Source organism: Dasypus novemcinctus, chromosome 13, assembly GCF_030445035.2.
Source record: "Dasypus novemcinctus isolate mDasNov1 chromosome 13, mDasNov1.1.hap2, whole genome shotgun sequence".
NCBI classification, from domain to species: Eukaryota; Metazoa; Chordata; class Mammalia; order Cingulata; family Dasypodidae; genus Dasypus; species Dasypus novemcinctus.
The window spans coordinates 50781874-50806819 of record NC_080685.1 but is presented as its reverse complement, the minus strand read 5'-3'; the positions used below and the strand labels follow the sequence as shown (position 1 = coordinate 50806819).

General features: G+C 35.4%; 1 protein-coding gene and 1 long non-coding RNA gene across 10 annotated transcripts in view; one reads left to right on the top strand and one right to left on the bottom strand.

The window, feature by feature from the left end:
* Positions 1–8278, top strand: part of LOC131280925 (uncharacterized) — a 67459-nt gene extending 59181 nt beyond the window's left edge. For both annotated transcript variants that reach the window (XR_009188636.2, XR_011645498.1), the window contains one exon: positions 7591–8278. This is a non-coding gene — a long non-coding RNA (uncharacterized lncRNA). The remainder of the gene's footprint in view (positions 1–7590) is intronic.
* Positions 1–24946, bottom strand: part of DNM3 (dynamin 3) — a 693285-nt gene that overhangs the window by 87736 nt on the left and 580603 nt on the right. The window lies entirely within an intron of this gene.

Sequence of the window (24946 nt, the reverse complement as noted above, 5' to 3'; positions counted from 1 at the left end):
ATGCTATACTCTGGGTAATTCATTCAGTGGTATGCAGAAGCTGGCTTATACAAACTGATGAAAACTGATTGTTTACACCTCTTCCCAATCCTGTTTTCAGTGACATCACATTGGTATCCTGAAATCCAGGAAATCCAGGTATCCAGCGATGATAGGAGTACTTATTCCATTGAAATCAGCAAACACTATGAAGCAGGGCTTTTAAAACCTGGAAAGCTGTGTATTAAGAAGTTATCAACCCCACCATTTTTTAAAGTTACTTTTCTTAGTCTCTCTTCAGCCATTTAATCTGCTCATGAAGTTTTAATTTCAACAATTGCCTTTTTCATTTCTAGAAGTTCTATTTGTTTTTTTTTTTAAGACTTAACTTAAAAAAAAAAAACCAATAACATATTGTTCCTTCTTCAAACTTGTGGTTTGTACTTCTTATTCCTTTAAACATTTTAAATGTAGTCCAAATTTTTTGTTATTTCTCTTAACTCACTTATGATGGACTTTTTTGTGTGTGTTCTTTAAAATGTTGGATTGTGTATTTATGTTTAACTGGGGTTTATTTGTGTAACTCCTATCAATTCTGAGTTGAGTAGTATTCCTCCAGAGAGTATGTGTTTCTACAGCTCCCAGAAATGCTTTCAACCTGGGTCCACTTTACTTATCAGCTTTGTTTCTAACTTGTCCAGGCAAGTGTTACAAATTTGAACTACAAGCCATGTGACAGGAGACCTACAAAAATGGATTCTCAAAAGACACTTTTCTTTCCTTCCACCCAGAATGCAGGCCAGGGCAAATAAATTTCATTGTTTTCTCCCTTTTCTGGTGGGTAGACTTTCTTGATCTACCATTTCACTGAAGATATAGCTCTTTAAAAGTCCTGGCTTACTACAGGGTCTTGATTCTAATTTCCCAACTTATTCTGACTTAGGCCTTTTTTACTTCCCCTATGTTTATGTAAACCCAAAGCTCTTAGGTATAGGAATGACAAATACCCTAAGATCAGCTGTGCTTTAACCACTGGGTTCTGCTCTCCTTTCAAGTCCCCTCTTTATTTCTTTTTGATAAGCTCAGCCAGGAATTGAAAGAATTCTTGTATAATTTTCCTCAGTGTTTCTAGATGTTTTCAAGTTGAGATCTATCTCTGGCAATATTTGAGAGTAGTTGTGTCTTTTATAAAGATCCTTTCCTAAGATTAGTAAAGTCTAGAAAAACAAATATTTGAAAGTTACAATTGACATTTAGCCTTTTCTTTTTCTTAAGAATATTCTATGGCAAAATATTTGTATATACCACATGCACACACATCAAAACACACACACATTTTGATACTGTGTACCTACTATGTGTTAGCATTATTGTTAACTATTTCAGAATAGCTATTGATACATACAAAACACTTTTTAAACCATGATTAAGTGGAATTGGAAATTGATACTGAAAGCAATTTACATACTAACCACTATTTTTTTGTCAAATTTTATTGGCCAAATTTTACGTGGGTTCCATCTGGTAGACTTCTAACTTCCTTTGATGCAAATAATAATACTGTGTACTACTTCATATAAAAGTAGAGCAGTTTACATACTAACCACCATTTTTTGCCAAATTTTATTGGCTAAATTTTATTTGGTTTCCATTCAGTAGACTTCTAGTTTCCTTTGATGCAAATAATAATACCATGTACTACTTCTTTTAAAAGTAGAGCCGAACAGTTTAAAAACTGCTTTTACTTAAATAATTTGTTTTAAGCTTTAGATCTACTTTGTGACAAAGGTTGACTTATTTCCTTTTTAAGAAAAAAAACTTGGATAAGTAAAAATATTGGATAATTTTTCTAAGGTTATATGATATAATTTGAAGAGTCAGAACTGAAATTTGGGTTTCTAAGCTTGAAGTTCAGTGATCAATAAGCATGAATTAGGAAAATCAGGGCATTTTCCTATCTACATAAAGAAGAAAATGTTGTTGGGGTAGAAGATTTTATGATTAAGTCGGAGGTCCATATGGACATTTTTCAGCTAGGGACTTCCCTGCATATATTTTAATTTTTTTTCCAACTTTGGCTACAGAAATGAGTAAGAGCTCTGAAGAAAAACCCTCAGTTTCCTAAATGCTTTTAATACTTGCCATATAATTTTCTAAGATTTAATTTCATTATTAGTATTATGGAGACAATGACATAAACCTTAGTACTATTATGAGAAATGAAGACAAATTTTGATTATAACCCAGTAATTATCAAATCTACATATTCTGAAGAATGTAGAAGTATGTATAAAACATTTGTTGGGTTTCAATGAGTAACAAGTTGTTCATCAGGTAGAGAATGAAGAGAAGGGTCTTCCAGGCAGAAGGACCTACATGTGCGAAGAAGTGGGAAAGAATATGGACCCTCTATGGAATGTGGAGTATGGCTGCTCTGTGAATGGAATATCCAGGGTATGTATGGGTGGAAGGAGCAGGGCAGGAGGCAGAAGAGAAATGGCTTAAGATGGGGATGGGAGATAAGATCTCAGAGGTACATCTCAGAGGGCCTCTGCCGCTATGCTAAGTGGGAAACCTCAGAAAGTTTTTAAGGAAGTGAAATGATCAGATCTCTATTGTGTTTGTTTTATCTATTGGAGAGGATTCTCAAAACTATTTGGTCTGCACTATTTTTTTTTTTTACAAATCACTTTTATTGCTACATATTAATAAAGCATAAATCCAAAATTGTACAATCAATGATATTTGGTATAATAATATATTTGTGCATTCATCACCTCAGTCATTCTTAGAGCACTTTCATTAGTCCAATAATAATAATAAACAAAAGCAAAACAAACAAAACTCATCACCTCTCAATCTCTCCCTGCTATACATAGATAGCTGTTATTCTTCTCCTTTTCTCTAGTATATTGGTATTTATATTTTGTAAAAACAGTCTTATATATACAATATCAAGCATATTTGTGTTTTACATGAGCTCTTATACAGTTCCATGTTTTTTAGTTTTCCTTCTAGTAATATATATGACCTTAGACTTTCCTTTTCAACCACTGTCATACCCATATAATAGCTCTACTTGTTACAAACACCATGATATGCTTTCACCATTTCTATTCTTTTCCAAAGATTTAAAAACAACCTTTTTACCAATTCTGCCCAGATTATCATCGGCTTTCCATTCTCTAACCTCATTCTATTGTCTGGTAATCATATTCTAATTATTAACTCCATGAGTTTACACAATATATTTAGTTCACAATAGTGCAATCATATAGCATTTGTCCTTTTGTGTCTGGCTTGCTTCACTCAAAATAATGTCCTCCAGGTTCATCCATGTTGTCATATCCTCCACGACTTCATTTCTTTTTACCACTGCATAATAGTCCATCATGTGTATACACCTCAATTTGTTTATTCATTCATCAGTTGATGGACACCTGGGTGTTTCCAACTTTTGGCTATCATGAATAATGCCACTATGAACATTAGTGTCTGCATTACTTTTTATTCATTTAATGTCCTCCAAAATACTGGGTCACCCAAAGTTCAGTGGGCAGATGTGCATATGAGTCTTCTAGAGTGTGTGAGAGCAGATATATCAGAAGCCAGAGGTCCAGGGTATAGATTTTTTAGGGCTGTATCTTCTAAGGACATGCCAGAATCACTAAGGAAAGGAGCAGTAATTCTTTACTTACCACTACAGGTACTAAAGGTGAATTACTTGGTATTTGTACAATCAGAGGTATATCCCATATGGTTTTAAAAGACATGCTCATAGTGGTTAAAATATTATGTTAGCCAAAAGTAGAGGGCTTTAGCAAGTATGCTAGGGTACTTGGTGGCTCAATTTTAGTACAGTTTTTAAAGTTTTCTTTTTCTTTTTGTATTTTATTAAATCACTATGCAGTAGTGTTTTAGGGAATCTTTAGCTCAGAGAAGTTCTGCAACATAGATGACTGGTATAGAGTACTGGTATGTTAAAGATCTGCCCATTCCTTGCCTTTCTATTTCCAATTAACATTTGTAGAAAAAGAAAAAAAATCTTCACATTAGAAATAGCCAGCTAAGAAATGCCAGGACTTTAATGAAATGATTTTTCCATCTATAATGCATGACAATTTTAAGATACAACCTCTCCACTTTCATAGGCAAATCCTTGCAAGAGTAAAACTAGAGCTCTTCCTGTGTTCTCACACTCACAGTGAGATTTGTAGTGACAGTTTTAGGTTCAAAAGTGCATTCCTGTTGTAAGTGGCCTACATGGGATCATCCAGTGGTCTGAAGTCCAGTATCACACACACAGCTGTACTCTGAAAAGTAATTTTAGATGTCAGGATAATGTATGTCGAAGCTGTGCAAAACCACAGTTCACCAGTGGATCACGATGCCTTTTGGCAAACTGCTGTTTATTGTATTACCCTCCTCTGGCTGTACAATGATCTGGGAAGCTGAAGGATTGGAATTTGTCACTTCAGCCATTCATCCTCAGCTGCCAAGAGGTGGGCACATTCTGACCTCTGGCATTAAAGTTGGGCAGAGTTCCATATACCATCCTACTAAGAACGCAGTCTCTATAGCTCGAATAAGGACATCGTGTTTCAGCAACACAGTGTGATGAATACTTCACAATTGTCAAACTGTTTAGATACTTCCCATTCATTTTAGTTGAGTAGAAGAAGTTTTTCTTATACCTACATATAAAGTAAAAGGTTGTCTAGCACTAACTTAAAAGCAGCTGAACTTATTTTCCTGAAAACCGTAAAAACTCCTGGGGTAAGACCTGATGTATCAAGTTTCAACTGAAGAATTTTTTTGAGCCGATGGTTTATGCTGAAAATGCTGACAGATGTTGAACAGCCTCAGCAAAGCAATCTTTAAGGGAGTCCTGGGCAACAGACCATGTAGCTGCTTTTAAAGTGCTACATTCCTGTTGCTAAATAATGTTACTTTAATAAAAAAGCCTAGCATTTATTATATAATTTTTTAACAAAGATTTGTAGAAAGTCATCGACTACTCTGTATCTGAAGTTTTGGAACCTGTTAGCTTCCATTTTGCATTTTCTCTGGGACTCAAGAAATTCCATTAAACTTATCTTTCTAAAGGTTCACATAAGAGCCAGACCTCTTGAATTATGATCTTTAAAGTATAAGGTGATATATAAATGTTAAAAATTGCTATAAGAAATCCTTAAAACCTAAAGAATCTATAATGGTAAATATTTGATATATTTCTGGCAGTGATTTTTCTTTACTAAGATACTAAATATGAGTCAGGGGAACTACAAACAACATAGATCTGATCAGAAATACTGAATGTTTGTATGTGTTCTAAAGGGGTTGCAGACTTTTCCAAGAAGGTAATAATTTAAGGGATGTCAGTGGATGCAGATGAATTTCAGCCGTAAGAAGGTAGAAGAGGTGAATAGTACTTTTGTCTCCGCGAGACCTGGAATTTCAGATGGGCTCCATTTTGGATAATTCCATTTAACCTACCTACATTTCCTGATGTTGTTTCAGTTGGGAACCAATAGAATGCGATTCCTCTTCCCTATTTTCTAAACTGTTGAGCAGTGTTTTGCTATGCTGTTAACAGCCATGAGGTTCTATGTATAAGCAGATAGTTTGCTTCCTGCTGATATAAACATTTTTTTGAACTGTCTTGTGTAAAAGAGCAAACTGCTTTTTAGAAAGTGAACATAATGTGAGTAAGAACTGAAGCTTTTTTTTTTCTTATTAGTGCTCTAGCATACTTCTGTCTCTGATATTCTAAAAGATTATCTAGATACTTTATTGCATTGCTGTGTTCCTTGGAGAATTGCTTTTATGTTAATGTTTCATCAAAGCTAAGTATTTCCTTTCTTCCTCTTTAGTTATTCTGTGATAGTTAAGCAGTCTTCTAAAAGTCTGAATTCTACATAAATAATCAAGTGGTCTGGAAAGAAAAAAAGATCCAGATCTTTGGATTCATCACTACATGAAGTCATGAGCAGGAGAAATGTTTCACTTAGATGAAACACACATAAAAGAGATACAATGGGAGAGTATGAAATGTGAAAGACTTTGCAATGTTATTACCATACCAAAAAGTCCTGAAGAGAAAGTGAAACTTTGAATTAACTGTCACTAATCACCTAGAAGAAGGGAGAAATTCTATATAGCTTTTATTTATTGTCTTCTTGTTTGAAAAAATGTTAGCTGAAAGGTAAAATATATTATAAAAATTTCTGCCTACTAGACTTAATCGAGTTTGTGTGATTTGAAAAAAATGAGTAGGAATTTTTATTTTTAGAAAGCTGTTGTATGTACCACATGGACATGCCCTGCACAATGTACATATACACTGAATCAGTGTTATGTTTCTTCTACCTTTTCCCACTCTTCTTCTGGTCTCAGGATGAGTTATATATAGATAAGCAGATTTGAATATAGCAATCCTCTTCACATATCACTGTATCATTAAAATGATTTTTACAAACTACTTAATTCAAAATAATAAATCCTGAGGGCAAAAATACTTTTCGGCCAAATTGGCCCACACAGCACATGAGTTCTTTAGAAACTTAGTGAATATTGTCTTCCTTTATTCTCCCTAGTGAACTCAACTCAGAGAATGAAAGTTTAGAAATTCTTTTTTAACTCAGTTGAGAAAATGGGTATTTGGTCGTGTATCACTGTGTGCACATTACCTTGATGTAGAATTCAGATCAGAATATTTTATAGTATTTATAATATTTAAATAAGCTAAAATTAATGATCACTAGATCCAAGATTATATTAGAAGATAATCGGTAGATGAAATAAAAATGGGTCACTTATTTTTAAGCAAAATAGGAAGAGAAAATAAATATCACTGAGTGTAATAGCTATTTCTGTTTGTGGAAAGGCCCTAATGTATATGCTAATAACAACAGCAGCAATCACTTATTGAGAACTTCTAAGGGCCAAGGACAGAACTAAGTGCTTTATTGGTCTTATTTTGTTATTTGATCTTTACAGTAATCCTTGAGGGATATGTACTATTATTACTAGTTTACATATGAGGAAACAGAAACTCAAATGAATTTAGTAATTCATCTAGTAAGTAGAAGAGCCAGGACTAAAAACACACCAGAGAAAACAATCACTATACTTTAAATGGATGCTCAAACTTGTACAGGAACTGGTAGTGTACCCAAGTGGGGAAAATTTTTATAGAAGCACAAGGGAAGAACTGATATTCCTGGCATGTTTCTAGGGGAACCTCTAACATTGGAAGAGGTAGTATTAGAAGGCTACCCAGAAAGACTTCTGTTTGGGGGCACCTTAGGTAATATAAATTAGATTATTCATTTATTGATAATGACCCTGGGAAGATGAGTGGTTGGAGAGGGCCGTGGTACAACTCCAGAATTTGAATTTACCATTTACCTACTATTTGAAATGGATAAGGTATTCAACAAAATGCTTAGCACATATTATTTAGGCAATGAACAGATGTCAGTTCTCACTTCAGTCTACCTAAATAAGTTTAATCAAAATTTTCATGTGTTAAACAGATTGTTTTCTTCTAGGTTTCCAAATTTCTTGGATTTTCAATTCTCTTATTTTTCTCGTTTGCATTCATTATAGAGCATAAAACACTAAGAAGGTTAACCACCACACCAGGGAGCCAAGAGTGCCTACAACCGAAAGCAGAATTGCATCCAGCATCCATGTGTAATCTAAGCCCCCTCTTGATATAGATGTGGAGTGGACACAACCATTCCAAGGTCCACAGGATGGAGGAATAGAGTATAGATTAGAGTGGACTTACTGATATTCTATTCATGAACTATTATGATTAGTAATAGAAAAAAATGTGGCATTGGTGTGGAGAAAGTGGCCATGTGGCTGCTGGGGGTAGGGAGTGGGAGGAAGAGATGAGATGGGGGGGTGTTTTCGGGACTTAGAGTTGTCCTGGGTGGTGCTGCAGGGACAGATACCAGACACTGTATGTCCTCCCATGGCCCAGTGGGTGGACCGTGGGAGAGTGTGGGCTATGATGTGGACCATTGACCATGAGGTGCAGCAATGCTCAGAGGTGTATTCACCAAGTGCAATGAATGTCTCATGATATGGAGGAGGTTGTTGTTATGGGGGGAGGAGTGGGGTGAGGAGGGTGGGAGGTATATGGGGACCTCATTTTTTTTTACTGTAACATTAAAAAAAATAAAGACAAAAAAACAAACAGTCGAATTCCACTTCCTTTATAGATGGTCTATGCTTCTGGCTTCTTTTAAGATCTCTTTTTCTTTGGTGTACTGTAGTTTCACTATAATGTGCTTAAGTGTGTATTTATTTATTATTTTTCTTAAAATTCTATTTGGTATTTGCTGTTTCCTGAATGTAAGGACTAGTATACTTTAACAATTAAAAAGAAATTCTCAGCTTGCTGTCTCTCTCGTTCCCTTCCTCAAGACCCCTTAAGATACCTCTAATCATAATCTTTTGTTCATGACACACTCTTATCAGTGGCCCATACATAGACCAATTTAATTTGTTTATTAAGATCTTAATTAGATATTTTTATATTAAATTGGCGCAAAAGTAATTGCAGTTTTGCATTGTTGAAATTTGCCATTTGATATGGCATATATTCTTAAATGCGGTTATGATACACATTATTTTAATATGCATTTCTCGCTTTATTTTTTTGCTAATGACTTGTTACTTGCTATTTATTTTATATTTATTTTAGGCTATGGAAATGATATTAGACAAAAAGCAAATTCTAGTGATTTTCTTATTTGAGTTCAAATGGGTCATAAAACAGCAGAGACAACTTGCAACATCAACAACACATTTGGCCCAGGAACTGCTAACGAATGTACAGTGTAGTGGTAGTTCAAGAAGTTTTGCAAAGGAGACAAGAGCTTTGAAGATGAGGAGCAGAGTGGCTGGCCATTGAAGGTTGACAGTGACCAATTGAGGGCAAGCATCAAAGCTGTTCCTCTTAAATTAAATGAGAAATTGCCAAAGAACTCAGTGTCGACCATTCTACAGTCATTTGGCATTTGAAGCAAATTGGAAAGGTAGAAAAGTTTGATAAGTGGGTGCTCCATGAGTTGACCAAAAATTTTAAAAAAAGCACCACTTTGAAGTGTCATCTCTTATTCCATGCAATAACAATGAACTATGTCTTGATAGGATTGTGATATGTGATGAAAAGTGGATTTTATACGACAACTAGTGATGACCAGCTCAGTGGGTGGACCAAGAAGAAGCTCCAAAGCCCTTCCCAAAGCCAAACTTGTACCAGAAAAAGGTCATGGTCGATGTTTGGTGTTCTGCTGCCATTACAGCTTTCTGAATCCCAATGAAACCATTACATGTGAGAAGTATGCTCAGGAAATTGATGAGATGCACTGAAAACTGCAACACCTGCATCTGGCATTGGTCAACAGAAAGGGCCAAATTCTTCTCCACGACAATGCCCAAACACAAGTCACACAACCGCTGTTTCAAAAGTTGAATGAATTGGGCTACAAAATTTTGCCTCATCTGTCATATTCACCTGAACCTCTCATCTACTGACTACCACTTCTTCAAGCATCTCAACAACTTTTTGCAGGAAAAATGCTTCTACAACCAGGAGGATGCAGAAAATGCTTTCCAAGAGTTCACTGAATCCTGAAGCATGGATTTTTACACTACAGGAATAAATAACTTATTTCTCTTTGGCAAAAATATGTTGATTGTAATGCTTCCTATTTTGAGTAATAAAGATGTGTTTGAGCCTAGTTACAATGATTTAAAATTCAAGGTCCAAAACTGTAATTCCTTTTGCACCATCCTAATAGTATAGTAAACACCTGTGAGGATGTTTAAAAAAAAATACTAAAAAAAAATACTCATATTGTAACTCTCACCAACTCATTCCCCTTCCTCCTCTCACCTAAGGTATCCGTCTATGATAACAATCAGCATTCTTTCTATTATTTTATTGCAATTATATGCCATCTTAAAGAATTATTTTTAATCTCATAAAAATAATATGCTATATATAATCTTTTTTTCACTTATTATATTGCTAGTTCATGCATACTGTTGAATGTCACTAGAGTTCACTTGTTTTGGATGTTATATAAAACTCCAATGTGTGAATATACTACAATTTATTCATTTACCCTTCCATTGATGATCATTTAGGTTGTTTCACTATTATGAACAGTGAGGCTATGAACATTCTGCTATTCTTCTTTGACAACTGCCTTTTCCTCCATTCTCTCTATTATCTCTGTTGAGAACTCTGTTTAGATATATGTAGACTTCTTCAATCTATGCTCTCAATATTTTTCTTTATGGGCTTTGCACTGGTCATTTATTTATAGCACTACAGATTTTCTATTTCACTAATTCTTTATTTAGCTATGTCTAATTTACTCCATTAAATCTTTCCATTCAATTTTTTTAAAGATTTATTTATTTATATATTTCTCTCCCCTTCCCCCCACCCTGGTTGTCTGTTCTCTGTGTCCATTTGCTGCGTCTATTTGCTGCGTCGTCTTTGTCTGCTTCTGTTGTTGTCAGCAGCACCGGAATCTGTATTTCTTTTTGTTGCATCATCTTGTGTCAGCTTTCCATGTGTGCGGCACCGTTCCTGGGCAGGCTGCATTTTCTTTCTCACTGGGTGGCTCTCCTTACGGGGCGCACTCCTTGCACGTGGGGCTCCCCTACGCAGGGGACACCCCTGTGTGACATGACACTCCTTGCGTGCATCAGCACTGCACATGGGCCAGCTCTACACGGGTCAAGGAGGCCTGGGGTTTGAACCGTGGACCTCCCGTGTGGTAAATGGACGCCCTAACCACTGGGCCAAGTCTGATACCCTCCATTGAATTTTTAAATTTCAATTGACTGTATTTCATTTCTAGAAGTTACCTTTTTGCACATTTTCTTGTTCATATGTACAAACATCTGTACCTAATAATTCCAGTACCTTATCTTTACAAAACTGGCTGATTTCACTGTTGTTTCTCCTAGTTCTTAGTAATGGCTTGTTTCCTTGTGTCTTTTCTTTGTTTTGTGTGAGCTTCTCCTTAGAATTTTACCTGAGGAAATTATTTAAGGCCTGGGCTGAACTGACATTTTTCCAGAGAATTTCTGTTAGTTTCTGTTAGTTTCTTTGGGATACAACAAACCCAAGAGAATAAAATTCTGTACTAGAAGTTTTTCGTAACACACATGTAGTGTGAGATCAGATGGTACAGTCAAATGAGGGCAGGCTTCTGGTTATGTAATCTAAAGACAGACTGATCTCCCTCACTACCCTCCCCCCTCCTATTAGTACCAAGATTGATACAAGAAAATTTCCTTGTTATATTCTTCTGGGCACTGGGGTTTATTTCCAGTTTACCTTTAGATTAAGGACACAGTTTTAATAGTACCAATCTTGTATGACAGCCTTCTTTTAGACTCCTTAAACTTGGGATCATTCCAAGCTTTATCATCTACCTCCCAGGCCTTTTTCAGTCACCATGGTAGAGGTTCAAGATTTCCAGAGATTCAGTGAAAGCCAGTTCTGGCACTTGCTCACCTCCAGGATTTTCTGCTTCTATTTCATTTTCTGGCCTCTGTTGATTCTTTCCTTTCATTCCATTTTGGCAGTGTATTTACAAACATATTTTATATTTTTTATTCGGGATTTTAACTACAAATCGAAGGGTCAACTGGGTATTTTGTCAGCCATTCTATTGAAAATATAAGTCTATCTGTTGCCATTTCAACAGGTATTTCCTATTGTAACAGCTTTCTTGCCTTCAGTCCTACATCTTAATATACTGGCTCATTCCTACTGTAAGACTTTTACTAGATGATTCCATGTTTAGATTTCCTTAAGGCCCAGCAATATTTGTTCTCTGTCTACCTTCCCTTCTTCTTTGGTCTCTTTTTTTTTGAGGCACCTGGGGCAGGGGTTAAACCCATGAGCTCATATGTGGGAAGCCAGCACGCAATCAGTAAGCCACACTGGTGTCTCTGAGCTGGTTTGATTGTTTATTTTGGTTGTTGTTTGTTTTTTATTTTTTTCTGGAGGCATCAGAAACTGAACCCAGGACCCCCCATGTGGGAGGTGGGTACTTAACTGCTTGACCACATCTGCTCCCCACCTTGGTGTTTCTGCATATTTTTATATATACTTAGCACAGTCACACTACCTTCAGTTCGTTTCTTTAAATCTTTACTTACACTGTTTCTTTGCCTGGGATCCACTGTACTCTTTAAAACCATTTCAGAAGTCACTTCTTCAAAGCATTTTCTGATCCATGTCCTTGCTTGTGAGGAAACATAGGCAGCCCTCATCTCTACTTCCCAATATAACTATTATAGAAATTATTACAACAGGTGATAATAAATTTTCTTATCAGTTTGCCTACTAGCCTGGGAGCTCTTTGAGAACAGGTACTATTTTATGCCATGTACCTAGCATTGAGTACAATGCCAGACACTTGGAAGGTGCTACTTAAATGTTTGTGGAATGAATAAGTGAGCCCAGTGGGCATAACTATACTTAAAAGTTTGGTAAACTTGGGAGGAAGATTTATTCTGATGGTTAATAGGGTGTGTGTATGTGTGTTTATTTTTTATTATCTGCTCTTTAAAATTATGCATAATTTTGTGACTTCCCATCAATAAAGAAAATTGAGAACTAACTTTCAATTTACTCTGCCCTATAGATTTTGAAATGTTGGTTTTATTACCAGCAATCTCAAATGCCATTGGAGCAAAATTAATAGAGAGAAAGGAGATAGTGGTTAGTTCACACAGAAAGGCCTTAACTGTTTTCTGAGAACTGTTTTGTAGGCTAACATTATTTTCTCTAGCATAATCAATTTCCTATTCTGAAGGCAAGCCAAATAAAAATGGAAGATACAGTTGAGAAAAATTTTTTTTGAGAAACCAAGATTTTTAAATGTAATAAAACTAAGCTTTCCTTTTGATTCTTTTCTATGAAACAGAGAGCTAACTAATTATTAAGGTCTCAAGCTAGCTCCTTTGAGCAGTCTGAAAAAGGAATTTTCTTTCCCTCTATGAATACAACTATGCTTTATTTTCCAAGCTACATATTTTTAAAAGATGCCAGTTTAGCAAAAATTCTAGGAACATATGATTTGGACAAGAGACCCTACATATTAGTTATCAATAGAAAATGGAGTAAAACCTTTATAAGACCATAAAATGTCAAGTATACTGAAAGCTTTTGGTATTAGGGTATTAATCTCATATGAAATGAGAGTGGAATATAATTTTTAAAATTTCAACTTCTTTAGAAAACATACATTGTGATATGTTCACATGTATCCTTTTGTGAGCACAAACACATACACATATGTGGGCAATGTAATATGGAATTTTGATGGCTATTTTTCTCAAAATTTAAACCATCGATCATAAACGTTTTGAAGTAATTCCTAGTCCATTTCCAGTTTGAGCTGAGTCTTGTCATAAAAATACTGTGAGAAAGGAAAACAAACTGCATAGATTTCATTTGGCAAATCAGGGGCCTGTAGATCTGACTGTGGTTCAGCCTCTGGCGCCATCAGTTGGGCTCAAAATCAAAAGCTGTGGAAGGAGGTAATTAGCAGGGACTCTAGACCACTCAGTTGGCAACAGCAGGCTTCTTATAGCCACTGGGAAAGTGGGTGGGAAGGGGTTCAGAAATATTCTCTAAAATAACATTTCTCCTTTAGAATGGATGATTGCAATTATAGGGCTATTTTCATGGAGAAAAAGTTAACTTTTATTAACACTCGTATTGATGCATTTTTTTTTTAGTGTCAATAGTTAATTAGAAAGTTCAGCCACTAGCAAGGACAATCATGGAAGCTTTTTAGTTACGGAGAAGACAAGAGTAGAAGACAAGGCTTTCTAATCAACTCACAAAGGTAAAAAGGTAACATGACCTGGGCAGAAGAGACCACCAACAATTCTTGGCAAAAAGGGAGCAATTCCCCATCCCATTAACTCCAGTCCAGAAATTAAACCAAGGAGAGGTATCTTGCCAAAGCAATGAAAATTTAATTATGTAAGTCACATTCAGAGGATAGAGTCCTCTGTATGTTGCCTGACCAGACTGCTGGTTTATTAGACTTGAGCATTAAATGGAAAGAAATTGGCTACATGCAAGCACTCGATTTGGCTGTGGATGTTATCATTTACAGATGAAGGCAAAGCAGCCCCAAAGTGAACAGAAGATGAGAAGACTGTGTTCCAAATTGACCAGCTGAAGGAAAGTTTATATTTTAAAAAAAACAATCACTTGGTCAGTGACTCATAGGGAAAGAATTCTTAAGCTTTCTTCAGGGAAACCCCAGTAAATAACATGTATAATAAAACGGAGATGGTGTTGTCTATTTTGCTGGGCTGCTCAATCCACATAATAAACCTTCTGGCAAAAAAAGGAACATTCTGAACACGATTCTCTCTGGGAAACCCCAAAAGAGCAAGGACTACTGTGGCTTCCTTACAATTTTACAGAATTATTTGTATCTCAGTCTCGCATGTGAAGTAAAAACTTGGAAGTAATGCAGAAAAAAGTCTGTTTTTTGTTATAGCATTGAGGATTTTTCAGTTGGTTGCTTCCATGATTCACACTGTACTCCACTCCTCTGAAACACAAAACCACATATCATAAAAAGCAACACTGGCTTGAGTTAATTCTCCCTGCTTTGTCCCTAGGAGAACCAATTCCTCTAAGTGTGCCCCACATGACACACAAGAGAAATGAATGAAAATTTCTTGGCCTGCATCAATTTAGTGGAATATGGTGTAAATCATATACTTTAAAAGAGATCTTGAGTTCTACTTTTTTTAAAAATGTGGAGTTTAACTGACATAATCTATAACAGTTTCAGTTCCTCTCTTTTTAATTAACAAAAGCTTTTGGAATTTTGTTGATTTTGGTCTCTAAGAACTTCGTGCAAGAAATGAAGTTGAGCAAAATAAAATGTACTTTAAATGATTAAAGAAAGCCCTGTTTGTTGGGGATAGGAATGGTCAAAGGTTCTCTATTCCCCAACCCCTTGCCCAGAATGCTTTGTTCAAACCACATGGTGTCTAATCAGCATGCCTTGAGATTATTTTATGTTAATTAAAATTATGGCTAGTTGCAGAGGTTAATGTATACATGTGCATGTGGCTTCAAAGGCTTCCTAAATTACTGGCTGAGCTCCCTTGCCTTGGGCAGGCCTGATCTGTGATAAAATTGACCACATTAAACCAAGTTTATTGCTATGGAGTTTTTTGTTTTTTTTTAAGTCAATGAACAAAATACATTTTGCAGGTTTCTTAAAGAATTTCTCATTTTAAAAGACTCTCTCAGGATTCCAAAAGAGGATAAAGAAAAAAAAATGGGGGAAAAAAAAAACTGTAAAAGGAACAAAGAAACTAGTTTATCTAAGGAAAAATAGCATTACGGATTATTGAGAGGCAAAGGATAAAGCACAGAAGAAGACTGTATAGAAAAATTCTACAGAAGTTTTGCATCTTTATTTTTAACAGAAATGTTTCCAATGAATTGCTTTAGTGGGAGGAAACTAGAAAAATCAACAAAAAGTAGCTAATACAATTTATTCTTCACTTTGTGTTACCCAGTTGTAAAGCCCACAGGGAGTACTTAAGGTTTGCCAGTGATTATAATTAGGAAAATCTTCTAAGAGATATTGTCAGCATAAACCTAGATGATGATGGCTGCAGAGGGTGGGACCCATTTAGGGAACAAATCTGGAGACAGCAGCAAAGAAAAGTAAAGGACCAGCAATGGGACAGAATGGCACTTCTGTGGAGAAGAGGCTGTCAATAGCTAACTGGTAATACAAGGAATATGTTAACCTACATCTGAGTGTGATCTTATATTAAATTATCAAGATGAATCTAATTTAGAGGATTTGGATGGGGCACATTTTTCATTTGCATCATCCTCTATTCCTTACAGCTTTCTGTGGTTCAGGCCCTCACTATCTTTCTCCTTGACTACAATAAGACTCTCCTGACTGGTCTTCTGGCTTCCATTAAACTCATCCTTTACATTGCTGCTAGACTAAACAATCTAAAACAGCACCTTGACCTTTCCTAGCTTCTTGATTGTAGTAGTATGAAGTAAAATATCCTCAGTGACTGGATCCCCGCCTGCTGTCTAGGCACATAACCTACCACTTCTGCCCTCAACCACTCAGGTGTCACCCCATTGTTTGGATGCCTTCCCCCTGCATTCCCCAAGATGCCAGGTATACCTTTATGAGCCACTGAACCCTGAACATAGACTTTATCATCCTCTATTGTAATTTTCTTTTAGAGAGTGACCTGTTTAAGACAGAAATCATGACTTAGTAATCTTTGTATTCTTAGCACCTCACAGGTGGATCAATAAAAAAGGTTTGTTGAACTGAACTGATGTGAAATAAGAGAAACAATAAATAACATCAAGCTCCAACAGACAGGACAAGCAGCAATGCTGTATGAAAGAAGACTGGCTCTCAGGCTGCCTTCATCTATCAGAGTCTGGGGCTTCCCTGAGGCAGGCACACTGGCTCCCTAAAGTGAGGAAGATTCAGAAAGTTGTTGCCCCAAAATGTGGCTGAACACCAAGTGTTTATTTCACCAAGTGTTTCTTTGTAATCATAGTATGGCAAATTCATTTCAAAACACTTTTGATGGAGTAGATATTCTGCCAGACCAAGGTACCACTGTTTCCTGAGCAGGGACAGGTAACCAACAAGTGACTGTTCACTGCTGATAACAGGGCAAGGATGAGTGACATGAGGTTGTTAAGGCAATATGAGCTAATGTAAATGCTCTAGAAACAGATGAAACAGTGTAAATAAAAGTTTTTTAAGAAAAACAACTTTACTTTGTCGCCTTCCTTCAAAGGCAGCAAAAGCTAACTGTGAATGTTGTTGAAGTCGAGAAGGAAATTTAGTTAGAGGTAGATTTTAAAATAACTCTATGAATGGAATTCTTTTACTCACTGAAAAGGACAATGCAACATACTAACATATGACCAAATATTTCATAACCAGAGTTTATCTCCGACTCTCCTTCAAAAGCAATCAAATTTTATTTTCCATTTAGAAAAAAGGCATCAACAAACATCATAGACAAACTTGGCAGGGTACAAAGTATGGAAATCACCAATGAGAGAAAATGTGACTACACCTTTTACCAATTTAATATTATTTAGCAGAATAATTCTATAAAGCAAAAAGGTTAAAAAAGAACATTAAACTATGTACCTTCACAGAAATACTTTCTATTATTTATGTGTCAAGTTCAGATCCACTTTCAATCTGGATTTAGAATCAAAACAAAACACTGGTTATATGCCTAGGTTCATCTGGAAAACTCTCTGAAAGTTTTCAGAGCTCCTTAGTCCAAAAGTACAAAGAGATATGGTAATAACTTCCCTGAACAAACCAAGATACAGGAAAGAGTGAGTTGACTGTGAGCTCTTAGGGCACACCTGGTGGCCGATGGCTGCTCTGATTCTGTGCCATAAAAAAATGTATTGGAGTTCTCCAGACCATCCTAACAGCCTGGGGACCGCCAACAGTCATTTTTTAGTGAGGAAACTCCACCATCAGTATCAAATCTGTGAACAAACCTCATTAACAGAATCCTGAGCTACTGGCAAAATGATTTGTTATTGCTCAAAGTTGACAGGGACTTGGTAGGGGTTATGATTAGAAAGCTGAATTTCTAGTTTCAGAAAACCTTGATAGGATCATCATACCAACCTGCCTTACAGTAAAATCAAAGGTTCTGGGTTTAAAATTTTCCTCAATGGTGAGAGACAAGAAATTTTTGTAATTTACACATGGCTGCTGTCAATACCTAGAAGAGTAATTGCAAAACTTTACAGGTTGTTAAAATCACCTTGGAGGCTTGTTTAAAATGCATGTTGCCAGGCTCTGTCCCTAGATATTTTAATTTAGAAGACTTGGGGAGTGACACAGGAGTTTGCATTTATGAATGACAACTTGGATATGTTTGGTGCAGGACAGATGGGCCATTTTGAGAACCCTGATCTAGAGACTGGTTATGGTCCTCTTGCCTATTTTGTAAGAGGTTTTCCAATTGAACACTGGCATTGCAAGATGGTTACAGATGTTGTTAAAAAAAAAAAAGTGGTTGTGGGGTGGTGGTGGTAATTGATAAAATAAATCCAGGAATTGTGGTATTAAACAAAATGACAATGTGAGTGTTCCAATACTTGTCAAATTCTTTCAAATGCTTAATATAATTAAATGTCCTAAATGTAACCCAAGCTTTTTTTTTTTAGCAAAAAATCTTCTCCTTCTTCTTTATATAGGCTGAGCATATTTTGAAATGCTGTCATGTAACTTTTATATAAGAAAATATAAAAGCAATTACTGAGGATGGTAATCTGTAATGCCTGGATGGAAATGGTTTAGTAGGCAGGCATATTGGGACACTAGCCGTGCTCAAGGAAGGCTAGAGCGAAACTACGGGCTAGGGACACATTCTGCATGAAAAGTCAGGCAGTAGCACAGCCCAACTGATGTCCTATTGAGGCATTACCAAAATAGTAAAGTTCTTGGTAAACAGTAGGCTTGGAAAAGAGGTGATATTTAGAGAATAATAATGATATTGGGAATGAAAGCAACTATTGGGTCCAGGATCATGGCACTTTGGCAAAGTTTAAAAGATCATGTAAATACAGAAAATAATGACATTGTATACAGCTAACATACCTTCTGAGAATTTACTTTGCTCCTGGAACTGTTCTACATACTTCACATGTATTCACTTATTTAGTCTTTGTGAAGCAGGAATTATTTTCAAGCCCCATTTACAAATGAGCAGAGTGGTTCAGAGTAACTTGCATATAGAGCCCAGCTGTTAAGTGGCAGAACTGGTGTTTGAGCTCAGACTGGAACTTTTATACTCTGTACTTCTTTGTCCTTCTAATCAGAAGTGCCAGTAGGTTTTCTATTTCTTTATTAGAGAAGTTGTGGGTTTACAAAACAATCATGCATAAAATACAGGATTCCCATATACCACCCTATTATTAACACCTTTGCATTGGGGTGGAACATTTGTTACAATTGATTATAGCACATTTTTATAATTATAGGTTTTTAGCTAAAGATATTATCTGGGCAGCAAGATTTAAAAGGTGGGGAAGGACAAATGATCAAATTGGCAAGGATTAAGTAAGAAGGCAAAATAAAAGATTGTAGGGTATGGGTAAGTGAGACCTTAGGACTGGGAATTGCTTTAGCTTTATGGAAAGTAATTTGGTGGCATCAATAAAAAGCCCTGTAATTATTATTCCCTTTGATGCCAATTTCACTTCTTGAAATCTACCCTAAGGAAACAGAAATGTGGATAAGGAATTATGCACAAAGATGTTTATCATAATTTTATTTATAATAAAATATTAGATTGAAATTGATTATGTATGCAAATTAAAAAGTACACAAACGCTGGACTCAAACCTGAGTTTAATTAAATTTTAACTCCTTCACTTATTAGATATGTGAGCCTGGCCAAGTCTGGAAACGTCACTAAGCCTCACATTCTTCATCTCTAAAATGGTGAAAATAATATTTACTTAATAGCAGCATTTTTCAACAGCTGTATTATTGACATTTTACACAGGATAATTCTCTATTGTGGGGGGTAGTCCTGTGCCTTATAGGATATTTAGCAGCTTCTACCTCTACCTCTGTCTTTACCCACTAGGATGCCAGAAGCTCTGTCTCAACCAGCAAAGTTGTGACAATCAAAAATGTCTCCATATTATGCTAAATCACCCTAGTTGAGAACCATTCCTTTACAGATTGATGTGAGAATTAAGTGAGCTAATTTAAAGAGACAGTGGCGAAAGGAAAGAGAAAAATAAACAATGTTTTGAATGGGAAAGCCAGGTAAAGAAAAGGAAAGTTCAAAAAAATTGTATGTTGATAGTCAAAGAAAAAGAACCTAATAAAAGGAGAGAAAACAAAAGTCCAAAAGCATGGAAATACTAGAAAAAGCAAAGTCCTAAATAAATGTTGAAGAAATGGCTTTATGAAAGAGGAGGATCATTCCATGACTAGGAGTGCAGAAAGAGAGAGTGAAGAAACAAAATGATTTGAAGTATTTTCCTTTTTATGATAATGTTGTCCTTACTTTGAAAAAAAATTGTTATAAGGAATTTGTTCTTTTCCCCTTGATATCAATTGTGTTGAGAGAGCTAGGAGTAAAGCTCGAACTTACACATATAGGAAGAAAACCCTAGTAATTTATTCCACTGGCATTTTATCAAGCTTAGCCTTGAAGAAAGAAGTTTATAAATAGTCAGACTATAAAAATTTAAGTGTACATTGGAGAACTGGTTATAGTAAATTCAGATGAATTAACGATGCTGATCAGATTAATCACTAGAGATTTTGGAGCCATTTCTCCTGTCTCAATGCCACTGCTTTTTCCTTCTTCTTTCCTACTTTCCTCCTGATTTCCCTCCTTTACCTACTTCTCCCCTCAAAATTCTATACCTAAGTTCACAGTTTCCAACTCATTTTCTCCCATCATTTATATTAATTCATTTAATCATTCCATAAATATTTACTCAATACCTATAATGTCCCATGTTCTAAGGATATAATAAGTTAACAAAACCACAGAGAGATCTCTCTTTCTGAAGTCTGAAGTAATGTTAAAGCAACAGACAATAATTAAATAATAAACCAAGAAATGTAACAGATGGCAGAAAATAAAAAAACACTAACATATAAAATCTTATTCCCAGCCACATATATCCTAGTGTTACCTAATATTTTATATATATAGCAATATATATATTGCTTCACTATTTGGAAGGCCTACCTATTTTTTTTTAAGTAGTTGTAATACATTATCTTTGCTAATGATCTATCTTTGACTACAAGCACCATTCAATTTTATAGAATACAAGCTAAAACTTAGAAGTCTACCACTCTCTGATGTGATATTTGTATTCTACAAATCTGTAATATTATATATTTTATACTTTTATAGTTTACCATAATTATAACCTTCTTGACATTCACATGAATTAGAAATGTAAAACTGTTAAGAAACTTCTTAAGACTTGACTCTCCAATTGACTTCAATAATTTTGTCACATTTGGAGAAAATTAAAGTATCCTACTTTATGCTTCCATGCTTGAAAAACTCTAACTTTAGATAGGCTAAGCAAATTGATGTGGGTGGCTTCATCTTTGGGCTCAATTTCCACTGGGTTGGCCATCTTGAGGTGACTTTTTAAAAAAATCTTATCTGACTGACAATATATTTCATACTTTGGTTAAGAAAGTTTTCTGCTTGACAGTTCATGAGTGGAGTTGTTGAAGCATATGGAAAGGGAACAGTGACATTTATGTTGAAACATAAGAAAAGTTATTCTTGATAAAAACTCATATTTTAACCTTTCCTTTCTCAGTCTATTTTTATATCGTGTTCTAATGCTCAAGTGAAGAAATATTTTAACATTATTCTGTTTTCATGGAATTCCAACTTTGTAATAGGCTTTTTGTGGAAACACATAAAAGTTACCCAAATTTACAAAAATTGGGTTTTTCTTATTTAATGAAAGACATGTGTTCACATAAAAGTGTTGGTAAAGGCAATTCTTTGTAAACACTTCCAGCCCTTGACCCTGAACCCCTTGCCCAAGTATGCAAGCCCAAATATGAAAACTTTTTCTGTTGTCATATTTCCTAAGGCAAACCAGCAAAACAAAGGGCAGGGAATACTTTTCGTATGAAACACATACTGCTGAAGGATGATGGTAGTTGTGAACTGCATGTAGTTTGCACTCTGAACAGATTCCAGTTCTTCAACCAATCCTAAGTTAACTGAACTCAGCTAATGAAGGTCATAGGTTCAAATCTTCATAAAGCTAAGTTTTGGTATAGGGGGATTTTTCATGTTTATTTCAAGCTAGGTCAGAGTTTATCAACCTTGGCACTATTGACATATTAGACTGAAAAATTCTTTGTTGTGGGAACTGTTCTGTAAATTATAGGATTTTGAGTAGTGTCCCTGGCTTCTACGTACTAGATGTCTATAGCACATCCCCAGTCTGACAACCAAAACTGTCTCCAGATATTACCAAATGTCCTTTTGGGTATCAAAACTGCCCCAGGCTGAGAACCACTGATCTAAATGGAAACTTTTTTTTCCCCCAGTTTCTTACTTGAGGGAGTAATTGCAGTGATAGAAGAATTTTAACAAGTTGATCCTTTTTTTAAAGTTTTGTTTTGCTCTTTCCATCAAATTGGCCTTTTTTGCCTAATCCCTTGAAATGTCATCAATTCTCCTCTTTGAAGCCACTGTGACATAAAATGAGAAAATTTGTGAGACTAGTAGCTAATTACCTCAAAGAAGAAAATAAAAATACCCCAATCAGTACTTTTCTTTAATTAAAACTTGATCAATATAATATTTTATGCTGAAGAATGTGTCTTGTCGTTATGCAAAGTTAGTCTTTATTACCCTATTTTCGTATACAATTAGACATCCCTAAATAACACTAGCCTTAATTATTTCAGGGCTCATTCAATTAGTTGGCATGCAACTGAACATATTTTCTAAATCCTTATTTAAATGCCATTCTGTTTTCTTTTTAGAGCTTTATTTACTAGATCTGATTGTATGAATAACTAAGTGAAATCCATGCCTAGGGACTAAGATAATATGAATCAAGTTGAGACAACCAAATGAAAATGTGTTATAAAAGAAAGATAGTTTTAAGTCTAAATATGCTAGTCGCTATTGCTTGTATTTTTAAAATTAGGGTCCTAAATAAGTTACTTATTTTAGGTTTCATTCTGTGAATACTTACCTGCCTGCTCCATCCTTTCAGATTGTTTACTTTTAATATGCAGGCATATGGGTTCTATGCAGTAATTAATCATTATCAACTGTGTTCAGGCCTAACCTTTTCCGGCCACTTTCTAGCATTCTACAAAGGGTCTCATACTCACTTGTCCCATCCACTTACATGTTACTGTTCCCACCTTCACACATGCACTTTTTGTGCAAAATCTTTTTCTTAACTTATTGGATTTTTTAAAATTATAAAACAATTCATGAGTGGAGTAACAAATAAATTAAAACATGGATGTGTAAAGAAGTAAAAATATAGACCTGAACTCTTCTTCATACCTATTTCCTCCATCTTTTTGTATGCTCATACAAGCATACATATACACATGTGTGCACACATATATACATAACTGTGGTTTCTCAGTCTCTTTTGCTGGTTTCTCCTCTTCTATTACATTTATAAAAGAGAGTTCTATTCTTAGCTCTCTATTAATATTTAGTTTCTACACTCTTTCCCTATGTTCCAGAATTTAAATATCATCAAAAAACTTCCAAATCTCTATCTGCAGCCCTTGTCCCTGAACTCTAGATTGACATATTTCATTGCCCAGAAGATACCTCTACTTGGATGCTGTAATAATCATCTAAATATTTGGTTCTCCTTCAAGATATACGTTATTTTACTTTCTGTCCATTTGAATTTAGGTGTGGTCATGTGACTTACTTTGGACAATGAAATGGATGTGGCAAGGACATGTTAACATTCAGATGGAAACATTTAGAGCCAGTGTATGATTCTCCACTCACTTTTCTCCTCTATATTGGTGATCAGCAATAATCCTCTAATTGTAAATGCTTTATCAGCCTGGGTCCTAAAGTAAGAACAAGGAGCAGAGCCCACAGCCAACCTGAGATGGGCTTTTAGCTTGAGAAAAATACAAATATCATCATTTAAAGTCTCTGAGATTTTCAGGTTGTTTGTTATAACAGTATTATTTAACCTATCCTGACTAAATATAGATATGTACTAGACATCCCAAACTAAAAGATCCATTCCATTTTCTCCTTTCCTCATCTTACTCATCTTGTTAAATGGCATAACATCCACCCATAGTCTAACACTCAAGAATCTTTTTTTGATTTTACTCTTTCTGTCACTTTCCATTTCCAATCTATATGGATTGGCTCTATCACCAAATTGTATCCTGCATTCAACTGCTTCTCACTATTTCTACTGCTGCAACCCTGACCCTAGCCATCATCATCTCTCTTCTGAATTTATACAACAGCCTCCTTTTTCTGAATGCCACTCCTCTTTTCCCCCTTTTTTGTCTTTTCTTATTGTCTTCTCCTCTATATTTGTAAGAATTCTTTAAACTTTTGCACAAATAACTCTACCTATCATATGTTGCAAATGTTCACTTCAATTGTAACTTTTCTTCTAAATGCTGTTTATTCTTTAGAGTCAGACTGTCACTGAATTTTATTGTCATCAGTTAATCAGTATCTGCTTAAATATGGTACCTAGTCACTATCTACTTTATCTCTCTAAACCTTTCCATCCTTGCTCCACCTGGAGGTGTCTGGTAGGGTGCCTAGTCAACACACAGTAAATATTGTTGGTCAGTGGCTATATGCCTCTCTGAAATCAAGAGGATTTTTCCCCTCAAGGGGAGCATTTTTTAGCAGGGATTCTAATTCTGATCTCAGAACTTCAACCGTCATCTTTTTTTTCAACTTTTAGCTTTATATTTAAAGTTTAAAGAATTTTTTCATAAGCTTAGTATTGTATTTAAACCCCAATTAGATTTTTAAAATAGTGGAAGATCAAAGACCAAAAATTAGTCATGAAATGTTTCCCTGATAACCTCAGAAAATAAACATTATTTGTACATTGTATATAGCATAGTCATAGTAGGCAATACTGCTGACAGATACAAAGCTGGAATTTAAGGAAGAATAATTAGTCCAGGAAGACAGGGAGGCTGGCTACTATGGAATTTGAGCAGTGAAACAAAGACACTATTGAGAGCCTTAGGCAACGAGGGACTGTGTGTGTTCACAGACTCATAATATGGTCTTTCAATAATATATAATTCAGTGAAGAAAAAAGCATATTTGCATAGGCAGGGTAAAG